This window comes from Myxocyprinus asiaticus, chromosome 15 (genome assembly GCF_019703515.2).
Source record: "Myxocyprinus asiaticus isolate MX2 ecotype Aquarium Trade chromosome 15, UBuf_Myxa_2, whole genome shotgun sequence".
In the NCBI taxonomy this organism is placed as follows: domain Eukaryota; kingdom Metazoa; phylum Chordata; class Actinopteri; order Cypriniformes; family Catostomidae; genus Myxocyprinus; species Myxocyprinus asiaticus.
This window is the reverse complement of record NC_059358.1, coordinates 23,589,800-23,598,929: the sequence shown is the minus strand read 5'-3', so window position 1 is coordinate 23,598,929 and position 9,130 is coordinate 23,589,800. Positions and strand designations below refer to the sequence as shown.

The following is a 9,130-nucleotide window of genomic DNA, read 5'->3' as shown; positions in this document are numbered from 1 at the left end:
TAAATAATGTTTGTAAATATTTATAAAATTTTGGAAAAATAGATCAAAATAGACATTAACAAGACATTAGTACATAACAACTGTGTTACTTTAAACAATGTGAAAAACTCACTAATTCAAATAGCGTGACTCATAAAAGCCAATGATCTCTGAGGTGTTAATGATTGTTAGATTTTTTTCTTTTTTCTTTTTTTTAAATCCTACATCAAATACAAAATCTAAAACATAAATGTCTCTGTGATGAAAAATAAAGCAATGGAATCACTTATGTGACCATGTAGTAATACTAACCCATCACCAAAAAAGGAAGGGGATTTTGTTTTAAATTATTGAGAAGATGGTCTTGTTAGCTTGTAAAGAGCACATACTCAATCTTCACTGCTGTTCCAGCCTTAGATGAGTTGAAAAACTTGACCTTATCTGCATTGATTCCATTTGCATAAAGTGATCTTCTGCCAGATTTCAGCTCATCTACTGGCTTGTTCACTCACTGATAAGCTTTGTATGGACTTATCATCAAGGCCAAAATCCTGGTAAATTCGATTGAAGAAGCTCATCACAATGCCAACATCACACCCAAAGGCAAAACCAGTTATCGGAGCCATTGCAAGAGATCCCAAAGCTGTCAGCCAGACCATTTTCTTGAAGTACTCCTTTTTCTTCTGGAGCACTTGTACTGAACAAACTGGGAGTGACTGAACAAGGGCAAATCTCTTGTGAGAGGGTAGGTCTTCTTCCAGGACTTCCACTAGTGTGTGAAAGTCATATTTGTCAAAGTAAAATGAAGATAGCAGGAAAACCTTTAGGTTTCCAAGATTCTTCAGATTTTCCTTACAGTCTGCTCTAATCTTTTTAAGCACATGCTGTTCGGTGAAACCCTTTTTCTTCATCTGGCAATTGTATTGTTGTCGACATTTGAGTAAACAAAGTAAAAAGACTTCTTGCTTTTCTTTATTGCTGTGGCAAGCATTAGGCCATCTCTTTGAAATGGTCAGATGAAATCAGAATGAAGAAGTCGAAAGTGTCAAATCTCACATTTTCAGGTACTTCTTCACCTTGAATTTGGGATCCTAATGCCTGGCAGATCCCAGATCTTCACATTAGGCATTTTTGGAAGTGGAAACATGGCTGGCTCCTTGGTGGTTTCAGTCACTCCAACTGGAGAAGCACCCTTGTCATCATCATTTATGAAGGTAGACTTTCCCACCCCTGACATCCCTGTTACTGCCACAATGAGTGAGATATTTTCCAAATTGTCCATCTGTTCTTTAATCTTTTATAAGATCCACACATCTAGATCCATGTAATTATGCTCTTTTGAATCCAGGGATGTTTCATAATAAGCCATAGCTATTCTATGGATGAAATCACTGTATAGTCAACAAATTATTGGATGAAGATTCCTGCCTTCCCTAAAGGTAAAGTTATCTGTTCTTTAGAGACCCATATGAAGTTTTTGCAGCTAGTGTCTACATGCCTACCTACTTAAACACAATGAGTATCAAAGTAAGAAAATAACACAAATGTCAAACCTACTGGGTTTCACTTTTACTATTTGAGACAGTTGCCTGTAAACTTGTTTTTCCAGCTGTGAATCTAATTCTTTTATGAACATTTTTAAATAAATCATAAAAATTTACACAAATAATGCTTGCTTTATGAATTCATGTGAATGTATGTACCAAATCAAAGACTTTTACATAAGTTTTTGGAATCTCTATTGGCAGCTAAATAACTGAACACACAAATTAAAAATAACTGCACTTTCAAATCACATAATTTTCAAATGAGATGTATTTCAATTTTTAAACTATGATAAATAATTTGCAAATATTAACTCTAGATGTTTATTTCTAACAAATAATTGGATGTACTTTTATAACTAAAAAGAAAAGTGCTAATTGATTTTCCATATCCATTTCTCTATATACTCTCTAAATATTTATATGTGCTAATTTAATTTCTTTAGATAATCTATTTAAAGTAAAGGAATGCAAATGATTATCCTGTAGTTTGTATTATTTAGTTTTTAGTGTGTTTATTAATTTCTTGGGTGGTGGGATTGTAAATCTTTGTTGTTGTTGTTGTTGTTTTACCATCTACTTGAACCTACTGTGACACACTGCTTCTCCAGCAACAAAGGATCTTAAGTATTTTTGAAGGAGTAAATAAGTCACATTCATAAATGAAATTCTTGAATAATGTCCAGCCCCAAGTCACTGAACTGTAATAATTTGGTTTGTTTTGTTTCTTCTTTCATGGAAACATTGGGGGGAAATGCATTGGTGCTATATGCAATAATATATATCTATAATAAAATTAAATTTAAAATAGTTGTTAAATTACTATAAATATAGGTATGACTTGTGATTGATGATTATATAACTGCCTTCATGTGGTCAATTAGCCTACCCTATGTCCTCTGAAATCTCAGTCTGTTCTGATCTTTGCGTAAAGCGACAGCTGATTACAACTTATCATAATGCAAAGCGACAGCTCTGATGAAGGTTTAAAGTACTGTAAATTGTCAAGAAAGTGTGAGGAGTGTTTCACTGTTTGGGTATTTGTTTGACACGTTTGACAGTTCTCTTCAAATTAAAAATGGTTTCCTTCTTCAGAGATGTACAAAGCTTGGTAACTTTTCCTCCACTTGCCATCTGAACACACACACAAAAAAACTGGACTTGATTTGATGAATCTAAATGGTTAAAAAAAAAAAAAATATAGAAAAAAAGTGACTCATACCATTCCAGGTCAAATTTGACCCGTCAAAGGAATTGAATAAGTGAGACTACACTCACCGAAAACTTTATTAGGGAACACCTGGATACCTACTTATTCACGTGATTATCTAATCAGCTAATTGTGTGGCAGCAGTACAATGAATAAAATCATGCAGATATAGGTCAGGGGCTTCAGTAAATCTTCACATCAACCATCAGAATGGGGGAAAATGTGATCTCAGTGATTTCGATCATGGTATGATTGTTGGTATGATTGTTTTCTTACACAACAGTCTCTAGATTTTACTCAGAATAGTGCCCCCCTCAAAAAAATAAAAAAATAAAAATAAATAAAAAAATCCAGTGAGTGGCAGTTCTGTGGACAGAAACGCCTTGTTGATGAGTGCTGGTTCGAGCTGACTGAAAGGCTACGGTAACTCAGATAACCACTCTGTACAACTGTAGTGAGCAGAACAGCATCTCCGAATACACAACATGTCGAACCTTGAGGTGGATGGGCTACAACAGCAAAAGACCATGTTGGGCACTTTATTAAGACCATAGAGTTCCTAATAAAGTGTTCAGTGAGAGTATAACACAGAGCATTTTTTTATTTGTCAAATAAAATCAATCAGTCAGGACACACACATACATACACAAGGAAATTAATTTGTGACACGTCAAATTTTTGTCAAATAAATCCAATCAGCCACAATACAGCACACACACATGCACTTACAGATCAAAAGATCAAAGTCTGATTCCATATTATTGCTGTTCATGTCACTGTTTTGAATTTTGATGTTTGCAAAAAATGCAAGTTTCCCACTGCAAAGTCTTTTGTTTGTATACGAATTGTATTATCACTGTTCACTGCTGTTCATGTCTGTTTATTGCTGTTTGTTTTATTGACATTATTATTAAATTTACTCTACTGAGTTGTTTTGATTTCTGACCAACTTAGGGCAGAGGTATTTTCAAGTCTTCTGGACAAGTTGTTACATGGAAGTTGAATGAAAGCAAGGTAAGTATGTAATCTAATTAAATACATGTTCAAAAAATAGTTTGCCTTGGAAATAGAAATTATCTGAAGGGACTATAATTTAATTATGGGTCATTTCTTTATTGCATTAGGTATGTTATGCATCGTGTCCAACAGACTGGAAAAATGCAAGCAGAGGACATCACAATGTTACAAAATATGCATAAACACACTGACTTTGGAGCTGCAAAACTCAAAGTTGTACTAGAGGCTCTAAATCACTTTCAGCTAGATGTTGCAATTTTGGGAGAGACAGAGTCTGGAGCATCCACTCTGGCAAATGCCTTAAATGGGCTGCAGAATGAGGCATGTGGTGCAGCAGCAACATCCTTCAGGAACCCAGCAATGCGTCTTGGATTCCCAGATGTCCGGATGTTCTGGGGCATATCTAGCATAGAGTCAGTGATGGATTACTCAACGTATGAGATGAAACAAGCTCTGGATTATTACAACTTCTACATCATCATTGTATCAGACTGATAGAAAAAATGGCATATAAAGCTAGCCAAAGCTGTGAATGAAGGAAGAATTAAGGGAGCATTTCCTCTTGGTCCAGACAAAAGTAGATCGTCTGCTGCAGGCTCAAAATTATTTGTGCTGTGCTGAGACTGAGATGCTTGATGGATTACGAGCACAATATACCCAAGAGCTTCAGATGGCAAACCTGGATGAACCGCAAATGTTTCTCATCAACAGCCTAGACAGAAGTGGACTTGACTTTGTTGGGTTGGAGAGTGCACTGTCCAGTGACTTCAACGTTATAAGGACAGGTGCTTTTGCATATTATATAGCAAACATAGTCAGGGACAAACAATAACACAGAAACATGTCAGATATGATGAAGTGATGAAATATTTTCAAATGATTTTTGAATTGCATATACCACCCAACTTTTCTAATAGTACAACTGTTTTTGTTTATAGCTGCTGTTTACAACTGGTGTGAAAATAATGTCTGAAAGGGATCAACAATTAATCCGTAATTGTGCAATATCTCTGTGTATATTGACTATATTATATCTGTGTATATTGTGAATCTGTCTATGAACCACAAATAGCAAACTACAATAAACACTGTTGGTGAGGATGGATGAACGCAATAGCAGTCCATGTAATACAAATGTAGATAAATGGAACATAAAAGTTTACACAGATGTTAATGATTTGTGGCCTCTGCCCTTCAGTCCAGAGGCACAAATCCTCCCTTCAAGACAGTAAAACTAATCTGTCATAGCTAAACATTGTCAGAGTTTCTCTACAATCAAGCTGTTAAAATGTAAATATCAAACATAATGTAGATATGGGAAGATGACAGTACTTATGACAGAGGCTTTTTTGTTTTGTTAAAACATGTTTTTGTGCATTGATTTGCAACATTATCTTTGTAAGTCATATGGTTTTCAAGTTATACTGCACTGTTTTGAGTTGTTACAGTTAAACATTACAATGTAAAGTAGGACATTCTATAATGAGACCACTTGCTGATTATACTGTCATCATCACTGTATATTACAAAAGCTTCTAATTTTCTTAGATTCTTAGAGAGGCTTACCTTGCTTTGTCCAAATAGTTGCTACTATCATATAGTAGAGTATGTGCAGCACACAAGTAAATATTTTCGATGCCATACCAAGTGCCAGTGATAACAATAACTGTGACACCTGCCTCAATACCTTAGATACACCTAACAAAACCTTTCAATCAGTGGCTTCATACATTATAAATGTGACAATAATGCTGACAAAACCAGGCACCAGAATGTCTACGTCCAAAAGGCGCCATTTCCGGTAAAAGTGAAAGAACTCTGTGAGAACCAACGTCATAAAACTCTCACACAGAAGAGCATCTCCACCTGAGACAACACACCCTACTGAGTAAGGATCATAAAACACAAATCTCACTCACATCTGCCCCCTCTCTTCCATACCTCACCTCAGGTCACTTTAGAGTCACCAAAAACTAAGTTATGACTTATCCTGTTCTGTAATGTAAAAGGTTTTTTGATCATACATGTTTGGTATCATCAAAGAGGTCTCAGTGCAACCGGTAAAACAGTCTCAATCCCTTTCAGCAAGGTCAAATCACAAGTAAGATTTAAGAACTTAGTAAAATACTGTATTCTATCAGGGGCATTCCCCTCCCAGGTCTCTTACAGGAACCATATGCTGTATGCAGATTGGGTGTATTCTTGTAAACATCAAACGACCTATTCAATTACAAGTTTCAAAGGTCTACTTACAACCCTCTAAATTGTAAACCAAATCCTGAATAACATCAAACAAAAACATCTGAAATAACAATATAATCATTTGGTACTTAAGGAGAGATGGCAAAGGAGCTCGGGGAATCTGTAGTCAGATCTCCCACACAATTGCTGTGTTGTTTTTCTCTACCGGGTATGCAATTCTTATTTCTTATGTTTTGATAAATGTTTAAATTTGACTGATTATTGTCTAATTGGAATTGATGAATGTATTATTTTACCTGGTAAATATCTTGTTACATTTGAGTTTATTCTGATTTACTCTGAAATCATTGTCTTTAGTAGATTACGTTAAATCCATTTTTCTGCAAATCTACAACCAGGTTAGTAGCTGATTAAAGCTCAGTTCTGAGTGGAGCATGGGGCACACCGACTGAGACTTTAGAGCTCCGACTAACAGACTGGCATTAGTTCAAGTGTACTTAGAGTGTACAGGCTCAATATGGAATTTCTGTTTAGGACAACATGAAGTTGATCGACCAAGCCTAAATAGGGTATAGTCTAAACCTCTGGTTATTGTAATATTTGCATAGGAATCTATGGCATGATTATATAAAGCTATTTTTAACTTAGGTATTGTTGGTCTGTCTTTGTAAAGTTTAGTGGTCATGACCTCTGGGTAGAAATAATGTTACTCTAATTAAGTGTTTACTATCTAAGGGGACTAAACAAAATACTTTTAGATAAAAGGGTAAGCATGAGCAGCCATCTAATTAGTAGTTAGACAATTACCTCTGTCTAATGACCAAGACTGGCTAAATTGTGACCATGTACACGGCCAGCGCGAGACTCTCTAAGCGACATAGGAATGTCAAACGTTAAACCAAATTTAATAATAATAATAATTAAGATTGGAACATTAATATATCTTTGGAAACTTTTATAATTGGAGTCAGATAAAATAAACGTGGATCATAAAATGAATAATATAGTGTAGCAGATCTCTTAGTTCAGGCAATGGAGGAGTCAGGAGACAACGAAGCAGGTTCAAGGTCAGTCCTTTTATTCTCTTTCTTAAACACACAATCGACGGTAACCGTCGATTACAAAGAAATCGTTTTAAATAAATGAAAGCACTTGGTTCGGGGCTGTTGTGCTTTCTGGTCACTCTCTCTCTCTCTCTCTCTCTGATGCTCCACCATCACTATAATGAGAGACAGGTGTTAGAGATAATTATGAACCAGGTGATGAGCCATACCACTCTCTCCCGCGGACTGACACATGACCATGCCCCCCATGCCACATGCCCCTCAGGCCGGGGCAACATCTGGCCTACCTACTCCCCCCCATTTCTGGAGAGAAAGTCAGCCACAACCATCTGTGCCCCCAGTCTGTGGACCACCTTGAATTTAAAGGGCTGGAGAGCCAGATACCAATGGGTGATCCACGCGTTAGTATCCTTCATGCAGTGGAGCCACTGCAGAGGAGCGTGATCGGAACACAGGGCGAAGGCTGGCCCCAGCAGGTAGTAGTGGAGGGTTAGAACAGCCCAGTTAATTGCAAGACACTCCTTCTCGATGGTACTATATTTTGTCTCCCTGAAGTAGAGCTTGCGACTAATAAACAGCACTGGCCATTCCTCCCCTCCCACCTCCTGCGAGAGCACTGTGCCCCCCTGTTAGATGCATCAGTCTGCAAAATAAAGGTGAGAGAGAAATCAGGTGCATGTAAAAGCGGCCCCTCACACAGTGCGGACTTTACCTTAAGGAAGACCTGTTGGCACGACTCTGTCCACTGGACCGGATCGGGACCCCCCTTTTTAGTAAGGCCAGTCAGTGGGCTGGTGACATCAGAATAACTAGGCACAAACCTTCGGTAGTAGCCAGCCAGCCCCAAAAACTGCCTTACCCCATTTTTGGTCTTGGGCGCTGGGCAGGCTGCGATCACTGTGGTTTTGTCAACCTGTGGATGCACCTGCCAGTGACCCAAGTGGAACCCCAGATACCTAGCTTCCACCTGCCCAATTTCGCACTTCTTCGGGTTGGCTGTAAGTCCCGCCTGTCCCAGCGCTCTCAGGACCACCCTCAGATGTTGCATATGTTGCTGCCAATCATTACTGTAAATTATGATGTCATCTAGGTATGCGGCAGCATATGCCGTGTGCGGTCTGAGGATCTTGTCCATAAGGCGCTGAAACGTGGCTGGGGCTCCGAACAAACCGAACGGAAGAGTCACAAATTGGTGTAATCTGAACAGTGTGGAAAAAGCCAACTTTTCTCGGGACATTGGCGTTAAAGGGATCTGCCAATAACCCTTCGTTAAGTCCAGTGTCAAGTAAAATTGAGCCGCGCCCAACCGTTCGAGTAATCTGTCAATTCACGGCATTGGATAAGCGACAAATTTGGACACCGCCTTCACTTTCCGGTAGTCAACATAGAAGAGGATTGAGTACGCTCTTCGGTACCAAAACTACCAGGCTGGCCCAATCGCTGTGTGACTTTTGTATTACGCCCATTTCAAGCATTGCCTCTAATTCTTCCTGAACAATCTTTATTTTGTCTTTAGGAAGATGATAGGGGCGGCTACGAACCACCACCCCCGGGATGATCCCAATGTGGTGCTCTATGAGGTTCGTGCGACCGGATAGGGGTGAAAATACGTCTGCAAACTCCACTTGCAACCTGGCAATATCTGTAAGCTGCAACAGTGAGAGGTGGTCTCTGCAAGGGACCGGAGTGAATGAACTTGATTTGGGATATCTCCGGCCCGAGCTCCGCCCTCTCTGGAACTACCGTCGCCAAGGCTACAGGTACCGCCTCCCTCCATGATTTGAGGAGGTTGAGGTGGTAGGTTTGACGTGCCCCTCTCCTATTTGTTCGCCTAACCTCATAATCGAGATCTCCGACTCGTCGTGTGACCTCAAAGGGTCCTTGCCACTTGGCGAGTAATTCAGAGCTCGAGGTGGGCAGCATTACAAGCACTTTATCTCTCTGTGTGAATTCCCGTAGTTGAGCGCCTCTGTCGTACAGTCGGCGTTGACATTCTTGCGCTTGGAGCAAATTCTCCTGTGTTACCTGCCCAAAGTGTGGAGTTTTGCTCTAAGGTCAAGAACATATTGAATTTGATATGTTCCTCCCAAGCTTCCCATATGACGTCAAGCACG

General features: G+C 38.9%; 1 pseudogene; it reads right to left on the bottom strand.

The window, feature by feature from the left end:
• Positions 1-346: 346 nt before the first annotated feature.
• LOC127453417 (interferon-inducible GTPase 5-like) lies at positions 347-2,395 on the bottom strand (annotated as a pseudogene).
• Positions 2,396-9,130: the final 6,735 nt, after the last annotated feature.